This window comes from Eleginops maclovinus, chromosome 9 (genome assembly GCF_036324505.1).
Source record: "Eleginops maclovinus isolate JMC-PN-2008 ecotype Puerto Natales chromosome 9, JC_Emac_rtc_rv5, whole genome shotgun sequence".
NCBI lineage: Eukaryota > Metazoa > Chordata > Actinopteri > Perciformes > Eleginopidae > Eleginops > Eleginops maclovinus.
In genome coordinates this window covers 5717911-5728653 of record NC_086357.1, presented here as the reverse complement: position 1 = coordinate 5728653, position 10743 = coordinate 5717911, and the positions used below count along the sequence as shown (strand labels likewise).

General features: G+C 41.7%; 1 long non-coding RNA gene across 1 annotated transcript; it reads left to right on the top strand.

Moving 5' to 3' along the window:
• Positions 1–1716: 1716 nt before the first annotated feature.
• LOC134870188 (uncharacterized) lies at positions 1717–3140 on the top strand. The gene is made up of 3 exons (XR_010166517.1): positions 1717–1786; positions 2213–2487; positions 2672–3140. It is a non-coding gene; the product is annotated as an uncharacterized LOC134870188 (long non-coding RNA).
• Positions 3141–10743: the final 7603 nt, after the last annotated feature.

The following is a 10743-nucleotide window of genomic DNA, read 5'->3' as shown; positions in this document are numbered from 1 at the left end:
GCTACCTTTACACGGAAACGATCTGAAACAAAAACGCAAAAGTGGCGTTTCGTTTTCACTTTTAAATCTGCATTTAGACGAGCGTTTTAGGGTGAAACGCTTGGTCGTCTACCACCTCATTCATGAAGTTATCCCACCACTGAGAAGTCCTCCCAGGTCTCACCCACAGCTGTCTAGGTCGTCTGCTCTCTCTATGAACTTCAAGAATTTCGAGAAAGTAGTTCATATTTTTGGTCTGTTCTTTACTACTCTCGCTCATCATTGCTGTTATCTGATGAAATGACTCTTGAACGTCAATTACAGCGCCTAAGGCGAGTTGAAAGTCCGCAGGGACGGACATGTTGATAGCCTTCTAATGTGTTTCCCTCGGTTTTCTGGCGCTTTATTATGCTTGTCACGTCATTTCTATGTGACGAGAAACGAAGTTTTGCGTTTTTCATCCTTTACACGGTGGCGCGACAGTGGAGCGTTTTCAAGAATTCCACTCTGGAGGGTGGTTTCACTTTCTTGCGTTTTCATCCCCCCAAAACGCCGTTTCCATCTAAACGATATAGTGCATCCGCAAAAATGTTTTGCGTTTTTAAGCCGTTTTCGTTTCCGTGTAAAGCCACCCTAAAAGCAGTTCCTTTCAAATAATCTGGAAATGACGTTGTGGTAACAATAACTCATCTCTCTCATTCAGATTAATGTTGTCGGGTTTTTTTGTTCTTTGCGGAACGCCGCTGTTTCAAGAGTCCTACTGGAGTTGCCGTATGTTGCTGTATAATAAGACGGACCAACTCGCTCTTGTGCATTGCAAAGCGGGTAGCCGTGCAAATCAGGTTTTCATAGTGGATTTAACCCAAGCCCCCAGGAAGTGCGCCAGACGTGGAAGCAAATGTTCGTAGTGGTCATAAGGCGGTACTTCAATTTATGTGTCTGTCCATGACATCATTGGGCCCAAAAAGGCTTACATTGGGGAAGAGACGTCTGTAAATCAGCGGATATCTTTTTTACTAAATCCACTATTCAGCATGAACACTTCAATTGCATGATTTAGAAAGTTGGGGGCCCAGCTGCCAAGGCCTGTATGCATGAGTAGGGAGGTGTGTGTTTGTGTGTTTAGGAGGGTTCATGCAAGGACAGAAGTCCCATGGTTGAAGACTGGTAGCTGGATGGAAAGGGAGTCCCAAAACTACATTGGTTTAGGATTAGGTAGACAGTAAAATATTAGAAAATACTGAAGTCAGGAGAAAATTAAGCCAACCTAAGAGGAGAAAGTCTGACAAAAAAAGTTGGGTCATTATCATTATAAAGTGCCTTTCAAGGTCCCAGTCAGAATCACACATTTATTTTCAATTTAATGCAAAAATAATGATGTTTTGAGTTTGTATTTCAAATGTATAATCATTAAGACATACATCTATACTATATTTACCATCTTAGAGTTATTTTGTATTCATTTGTACCATTTTCTTTAAGTGTGTGTAGGCGATTTTGCCATGTCCCTCACACAATAGTGGGAGCAACTATGAGTATAATAAAGTCATTAAATTAAACAAAATTAAAATTATTTTTTATGGTCTTATTATTATTGACAATAACTTTCATAAATGGGTAATTCTAGTAGTCTTCAACAAATATTTAATATAAATATTAAGTATTTAATACATGTCCCTCAAATCAGTGTCCACCCTGTCATTATGTTGTAACTGGCCCTTTAATGCGGTAGCTGATGTCATCGGTGACATCATGACCACCATTTTGACACTCTTCAGTGATGGTTGACACACATGACCCCTTATCAGTAAGTATTTACACCTTAATTTCACAATTTTCTTCATATTGTCTTTCTTGTTGCAAGGTGTCGAGCTTAACATGTCCACCCTATCATGGGGATATATTAAAAAATATTATTATTTTTCAAAATGTTTAAATATTGTCATATTTATTTTGAGGTCACCTTCACTACTGCTATCTCTGCTAGCTGAGGGGCCCCCATGTGCTTATCAATTGCTAATCTTAGCTGAAAATGTCCACCCTATCGTTGTCCACCCTGTCATTAATACTTCCCTGATAGGGTGGACATGATGCATGACAGGGGGGACAGGTGGATAGTTTTTTGACTATAATGACAATAATAACGTCATAAAATAACAGTATACACACCATTTGTTAACAATAACAATTGAAGTCAGACTGCTGGTTTAAGGGTGTCTTGCGTCTGTTTTAGTTATGAGTCAAAGAGGAGCTGAAATAGCAAAACGCTACCGGGAGCGCCGTGATGCTGACCCTGACAGAAAAAGACAGTATCTTGAAAAAGAGAGGGTCAGGTGGAAGAAGGACAGAGACACTGGAAAGAAAAAGGGCATTGATGAGCTGAGTGAGCGAGAGAAGAGGGCAAAAAGAAAGAAGTGGAGAGAGGCAAAAAAAGCAGCCAGAGCAAAGTCCAGGGCCAGCGCTTTGCTTTTGTCAGAGACACCACCCAGTGATCAGTCAAAAGTACATGTGAGTAGACTGCTAAATTATTATTACTTATCAATTTATATGGGAGGGGGGGGGGGTCAAGCACTTTGACTATGTACATAGGCTACTACTACTACTTGAAACTACGCAGTGTTGTTGCTCCACACACAATTTTGTTGCCTTCAATGACAATGACAATAAACTCTCTTGAATCTTGAATGTGAAGGAACAGAATAAAAGTTGGAGGCCAGAAGTCATCGAGGAGAAGCACATTGGTGAATGGTGTGTAGTCAACTATGACAATGATGGATACCCTGGTATCATTCTTGATGTAGAGGAGCACAATGTGAAAGGGAAATGCATGCACAACAAAGGCATCAACAAATTCTGTTGGCCAAGTCCTCGTGATGACATCAACTGGTATGGGGATTGGCAGATTCTGTGCCTCATGTCGGAACCACAACTTGTGAACAGGCGTGCCTTCTCAGTTGAGCCATCTGTATGGAAGTACATGGAGGACCAATTACAGTAGACCTAGATGTCCTGATGTTCTGATGAGTAGCCTACCCTTGATATGTGTTCTGATGTTAACTGAGTACAGTTTGTACCTAACTCATCCTTTTTAATGTTTTTCTGTACTTAATGAATTGCGTTTGTCCACCCTGTCATGTGATTTTCCACCCTATCATGCCAATGTCCACCCTGTCAAATTTAAGTTTAATGGAAAAAAACAAAATATGTATTGAATATACAGTAACCCTGTGTGTGTTTCCTGATGTCCAAATGATTATCAAACAATACCATTAAAAAGTTTTGCTTGTTAGATTTGTTTTTGTCATTTTATTTTAAAATCAAAGAAGACCTATGGCCATCGCTTAGATAAAACTGCAATTTTATTCTAATTTTAGTATTTACCAAAGACTTTTCCCATTACCTGAAATGTATTAACTAGAAAGGGACAAAAGACCTTTCTGAAAAGGTATGTTTTATTATAATTATGTAATAAAAAACATATATCTGAAGATTACATTTGTCCCCGACAGGGTGGACATATTTTGACATTCTGTATTTAATTCATAAAAAGTGTTTAAGCTTGACCAATATGTATTTTTAACACCCTAGGGGCAGCTTAATAACATGATTATAAAGTCTAAGGGGAAATCTTACCCTTTTCTTATCGAAATTACAATGTCTCAAAGGCACATGATAATGACCCAGTTGGCAAAACATTGTGCTTACAGTTTGAAGATGGAACAGCATGGGTTATGACAAGTTCACAACTTTGGTCCAGGAGTCTGGCCCGGGTTTTCATTCTTTTAAGAATTAAACTATGCATTATCCTTGTATTAAATATAATAGTAATAATATAGTCAGAACACATTGGGACAAATGTGTGTGTCGTTCAAGTTCCATTTATTAAAACTATGGGTGCTTTTAGCGGGGGTCTTGCAAGTACCTAAAACATTTATATAAATGTGTGAATTATACAACAAAAAAACGTTTTAAAACCCTCCTGTTTTATTAGTTTTCTACAACAGTGAAAATATTCTTGTGTCAATGTGAACAGGTGCATGTTTAACTATAAACAAATAGTCAGAAACCCCAAAATCCTTTGTTTAGAAACAGCAGTACACAGCAATTAAGATACCTTTGCACAATAAGCATTAGTTGTGTTATTTAGCATTAATTATCATTGTAGCCTGGACAATAGTTACAGAAATGGTTTGGCCAATTTAGGCATTTTTGGAGTGGTTTTGGGAGTTATTGAGAGGCTCAGTGCTTTACTTTTGGTCGATTTGGAAGATTTGTGGGGACTCCGTATCATGCAAAAACCACTGGCACCAGCAAAAGAAAAAACACAGCCGCAGCAAAATGCTACAATTGTGGCTAACACTGGGATTCCTCTGTGAACACTTCCTGGTAGACAGACAAGACAAACTGGCACTGACTAAGGCAACAGCACAGCTTATACACACTGGGGAAGAGAAATGATTAGGGACAGCTGAACCTCGTTGAGGCCAGGCAGGTGATTAACAAGCAGGGAAGCAACTCAGGTGAGGGTGAGGGGCGATAAGCCAGGACCAGGCTGTGACACTCTGGATCCTTTGGATTGGACAGATTGCCTTTTTTTATTCAAAAAAGAATTGTCCAGAGTAGAGATAATAATTTTCATCTTGTGCTCTCTATAACTAATCTACTCCTTTGATCAAAATCAGCCCATCGAGAATACTACTATGGCCACTTCCTGGTTAAAACTGCTATTTTTGATCCTGAAAATGTCAGAAATTGATTCAACATCCTCAACCACTCCGCAATCGGCTATAATGGCAAAATCCCAAATTGCACAACATTTGCAAGTTAGCGTCCAGCAGTTTGTATGTCCTGGGGAACCGTACCATACATTTCTATCATGATCTATGTCTGTCTGTGTGTGTGTGTGCGTGTGTGTGTGGGGGTTGCAAATACATACATGCTTATTGCATTAATTAAGACAAGCAGAAGAAATTTCATAACTGTATGTATGTAACAGGATGTTTAAAATGGAAACAGAAAAGAAATATTCAAGTCATCGGGACAATGCCAAACATTTAGAATGCTGGATTACAAAATGTTTGAGACAAGAAGTCTGCAGTGACTTTGTTTGTGTGAGGATCCACAGTACTGCCTCCCTGTTTTTGTCTGTTTCTGTCTCCCTGGCTGGGCATCGCTGACCTACTTTTGGATTCAATGCCATGACCTATTTGGTCATGCCATTTGGTCTCACCAACGCCCAAGCAGTATTCCAGGCTCTGATCAATGACGTGTTGCGAGACTTCCTTAACCATTTCGTCTTTGTTTACTTGGACAACATCTTGATTTTCTCCAAGAGCCAGGAGGAGCATGAGAGCCACGTCCGCCAGGTCCTCCAGAGACTGTGGGAGAATAAACTCTTTGTCAAGACCGAGAAGTGTGAGTTCCACCAGGATCGGGTGAGTTTCCTAGGTTACATTATCAGGCAAGGCAGATTGGAGGCAGATCCCGGCAAGATCAAGGCAGTGGTGGAGTGGCCGGTTCCCACCACTCGGAAGGAGTTGCAGAGGTTCTTCGGCTTTGCCAACTTCTATCGACGGTTCATTAAGGACTACAGCAAGGTTGCTGCTCCACTCACCAGACTCACCTCGGTTAACCTGAAGTTTTCCTGGAACACAGGAGCCAATGAGGCCAAAGGCTGAAATCTCTGTTTACCTCTGCTCCTATTCTTGCCCAACCAGACCCCAGTAAGCAGTTTGTCATTGAAGTTGATGCATCTGACAATGGAGTGGGGGCCTTCCTGTCTCAAGCTACAGGTCCCAGCAATAACTTTCATCCATGTGCCTTCTTCTCCCGCCGTCTCTCTCCAGCGGAACATAACTATGACGTTGGCAACAGGGAACTGCTGGCAGTGAAACTGGCACTGGAGGAATGGAGACACTGGCTTGAGGGAAGCGAGCAGCCATTCCTTGTGTGGACAGATAATAAGAACTTATCATACATCCAGTCTGCAATGAGGTTAAACTCCCGTCAAGCCAGATGGGCCCTTTTTCTTTAGTAGGTTTGATTTCACACTCACCTATCGTCCTGGTTCCCGGAATACCAAGCATGATGCCCTGCCCTGACTTTTTTCTGCCGACGATCCTGTTACTTCAGATGACACAATTCTTCTCCAGAGCTGCGTCATTGGTTCCCTCACATGGGAGATTAACAACCACATTCGGGAGGCCGTGAAGGAGCAACCGGACCCTGGCACCGGCCCTTCTAACCGCCAATTTGTCCCTGACTCAGTATGCTCCCAGGTCCTGCAGTGGATACACAGCTCCTGTTTCTCCAACCATCCTGGGGTGAACCGCACTCTCTCCCTTCTCAAGAGGCATTTTTGGTGGCCAACTATCCATAAAGACACCAAGGCATTTGTTTTTGCTTGCACCACTTGTGCCAGGAGCAAGGCATCCCACCAAACCTCCGCTGGAGTGCTTCAACCTCTTCCCATCCCTAGCCGACCCTGGTCTCATATAGCTCTGGACTTCATCTCTGGCCTGCCTCCCTCTCACGGTAACAACACTATTCTTACTGTTGTTGACCAGTTCTCTAAATCTGCCCACTGTGTAGCCCTGCCAAAGCTTCCCTCTGCCATCGAGACCTACCGACTCCTCACGGAGCATGTGTTCCACCTGCATGGTATTCCGGCGGACATCGTCTCCGACCGTGGCCCCAAATTCACCAGTCAGGTTTGGAAAGTATTCTGTCAATCCCTTGGCGCCTCTGTCATTCTAACTTCTGGCTATCATCCCCAGTCAAACGATCAAACTGAGAGAGCCAACCAGGACCTGGAATCTGCCCTACGCTGTGTAGCTGAAAGGAATCCTTTGACCATGAGTCTCCATCCATCCATCTGTTTTGTGCAGGGTGTCCAATGTCGTTCTGTTAACAATCCTCTCTGTTCTCTTAAGTTGGAACATCCGCCTGGTTGGGGAACAATGCAGTGGACATGAGGCAAAAGATGAAGGTGGAGCCTGATGTCCTCATTAGTGTTTACCTGCATGGCTGATCTGCTCGGGAACAGGTAAACGTCATGCTTTAAAATATTACACCAGAAGATTTGCGGTGGTTTCCGATCATTTGCCAAAGGATGTTGTACAATTGGTAAGGCATTATGCAAGGAATGGTTCAACTTTAGCTGCACGAGAACTTACTTTATTAAGTGCTGAAATAATATTGTCCAGGGGGTGGTGGTCCCCATGGGGAAATATGTTGCATGTCCGTGTATGGGTAACTGAAATGGCAAACCATATGGTGGACCTATAAATAGTGTTTTGATAATAAGGTAAAGCAAGTCTCAGTAAAACGTGTTAGAGTGATTTATACTGGAGATTAAATAATATTTGGATCTCGTTACAATGATGCCTCTCAGTGGGCTGGATATGTTAGGAAGCAAGTGAACCCTTTGTCCTCAAAGTTGATGTGTTAGAAGCAGGAAAAATGGGCAAGCGTAAGGCTGGGAGTGACTTTGACAAGCACCAAATTGTCATGGCTAAACGACTGAGTCAGAGCATCTCCAAATCTGCAGCTCTTGTGGGGGGTCATGGGCGGCCAAGGCTCATGGCTACGCGTGGGGAGGGAAGGCTGGCCCTATGTGGTCCGATCCAACAGAAGAGCTGCCGCAGCTCAAATGCTGAAGCAGTTAATGCTGGTTCGGTTAGAAAGGAGTCAAAACTCACAGTGCATTGCAGTTTGTTGCGTATGGGGCTGCGTAGCCGCAGACTGGTGGGCTTGTCCATGCTAACCCCATGGAATTAGTATTCCCTAATGGCAATGGCCTCTTTCAGCAGGTTGAGGAACACGACAACGAGTTGTAGATGTTGACTTAGCCTCAAAATTCCCCAGACCTCAATTCAATCGAGCATCTGTGGGATGTGCTGGATTAACAAATCCAATCCATGGAGGCCTGAACCCGCAATTTATTGGTCTTAAAGGATCTGCTGCTAACGTCTTGGTGCCAGACACCATAGCACAACTTCAGAGGTCTAGTGGAGTCCATGCTTCGACGGGTCAGGGTTTTTCTGGCCGCAAAAGGGAGGCCTACACAGTACTAGGCAGGTAGTCATAATGTTATGGCTGATCGGTTTATGTACATTTTATTATTCTGGACGGATCCAGGGGATTATACAGGGAGGAGAAGACAAAGGATCCATTGAAGGGAAAAAATACCTCTTTCTTAGCTTTAAAGACAATGAGATGGACAAACATTTTGTATTCTTTTTACAATTGGTTTTATTGTTGGGAACATTTCACACATAAAAAGAAATGGACTGACTCCAATCTGACACTTTTGTCATGGGCTGAATATGGCATAAAAATACGAAGGAGATGATTTCGATTTTTTGTTAAATATTGTGCATGCACATAGTTTAATTTTGTATTTAATACAATGTGTGGATATGATTACATATGAATATATATGTATCCACTGTATCCCTGGTCTAATACATTGTGTTGTTGGGTCCTGTTCAGTAAAAAATATGATATTAAGTAATCAGATAATCGTAATCTTCATCCTGTCTCGTAACCACAGAGTAATTTCTCTTGAATAAACTTTTATTCACAGTTTTGAGGGAAATATATAATATCCTATAGTTTATTCATCGTAGAAAACAGACCATGTGACTGACCCTTTTGCTAAGTCCCAATTTACTATAATCATGGCACTGCAAACTTAAAAAAAACATCTTCACCAGTTTGACAAAAACGACTGACTACGGTTTAAATAGAAGATTGAAATCTCAAACGCTGCGACAAGGTGTGCCGGACATCCACACATATGTTTTATTTGCTTTACATTCCTCCTGTTGCAAGTAATACAGCATTTGCTGAAGGAATGCACTACATTTGTTCTGTTAAAAACAATGTTTCCTTTGTAGAATAATGGAATATGTAAATGTCATTGTGGCTCCCTGTATCGCAGAAAGACAGTAAATGGGCAAATTTGAATAGTCTTTGGCGATTATACCCCGTATTGATATCATATCTTAAGGGTGGGGGGTGCAACCCTAAGTAGAATATAAAACCACTGATGGAGGTAGATGGGATGAAGAGGATGCTGAAGATCTGGATTTGACGAGGAGATAGGATGAAGAGGATGCTATAGATCTGGATTTAATGGAGAGATGGGATGAAGAGGAAGCTATCTGGATTTGATGAGGAGATCGGATGAAGAGGAAGCTATCTGGATTTGATGACCACAATAAGACTTTATCGACAGGGAAAATCAACAATCTTGCATGGAAAGCAACTAACTGCCCAATGTCAGCAAAGTAAGAAGCTGATTGTGGATTTCATAAAGACGGTAGAGATGTTCCTGGAAATAAGAATCAGAAACAACCTGACATGATTTCACATATCTCCAAAAAAAGCTCAAAAACAGAAGGAAACTCAAGAAGTAAAACGTTCTTGTTAACTTTTACAGAAAAGAAATAGAAATCCTCTGACTGGAAACATCTCAAACTGGCATGGTTGGTGTGCTGGACAGGAGGGCTCTACAGCGGGAGACTAAACCTGCACAGATCATTTTTGGTACCCACATACAGAGCATCAGTGATATTTAGAAGATGAGGGGCCTGCACTTCCTTGCACTAAACTAGAAAGAGAAGGGTTAAGCAGGTAGGGTGTGCAAGAGATTACATGATTCAGTAGGTCAACTAAGGTTTGTTTTACAGGCATACATTCTCTCCAATCATGATTTATAATGTTGACGGAAAAGATATGACTACAGTGCAGACACCAGAGCAGGTAGTGGCACAGAACGGATGATATATTGAATATAAAATACATATATAGTAAAGTCAACTCGTCAATTTACCCCCAGATGGCTCAATTTACGCCTTGATCTGGATCAACTTACCCCTTAGATGTGGCAAGTTAAACAACAGGACCACTTTCATTTTGAGAAGACATATTTTTGTGGCCCTTTTGTGATAGAAGCATTATTTTCATTTTAGATTGACAGAACACATCATGAAACAAAGGTTGTTGTCATTTGACTTCTATCTCATTTTTGCTAGCCCAGAGGACAACATAAGTAAAAATTGGCTCATCTTACCCCACTATCCCCTACTAGTTTATGTGCAATATACATACACACAAAGAATATTATCTTCTGCTGCTACTCTATAGTTTCGTTCACTTTTTGGAATGCTGCTGCTTATTTCTGTTCCATGGATGTGTACTTTTTAATTTGTTTTATTATGGTCACGTTCAGGTTCATTACGTCTGCTGGGACATGTCTCCATGCTTTAATGTTCAAAAAGCTCTTTATTGTTCTCATACTGTCTGTGCTGCAGCACCTCTTTTCACCCTCTGTCTGAAACCAGAGCCCAGTCTGCTCTGATTGGTTAGCTGCCTGGCTCGTTTTTGATTGGTCAACTGCTCAGAGATGTCCCGCCAATTGGCCTATCACGTACAATGTGTTGGAGCGCTAGCCAATAGAAGCGCGAGTGTTACATAGTGATGTCATTATGTTATGGAAGTAAACAAAGGAATCCAATGGAGGCGTTTTCGGCAGGGGAGGGGAGGGAAACTTCCTCTGGAGGGAACTTTGGGATTCAAGACTTTGCAGACCATTTACCTGCATGATAACCTACAGTATGTAACACACTAAAGGAAATGGGAAAACCTCAAAAGCATTTTAGTGCGGCTTTAACATGTGCTTGCCTTTCTATTTTATATTTTCCTTTTCGCTTTTCGTGACTGTCCTTTTGCTGGAACATTGTACATTTGCCTGCTGTG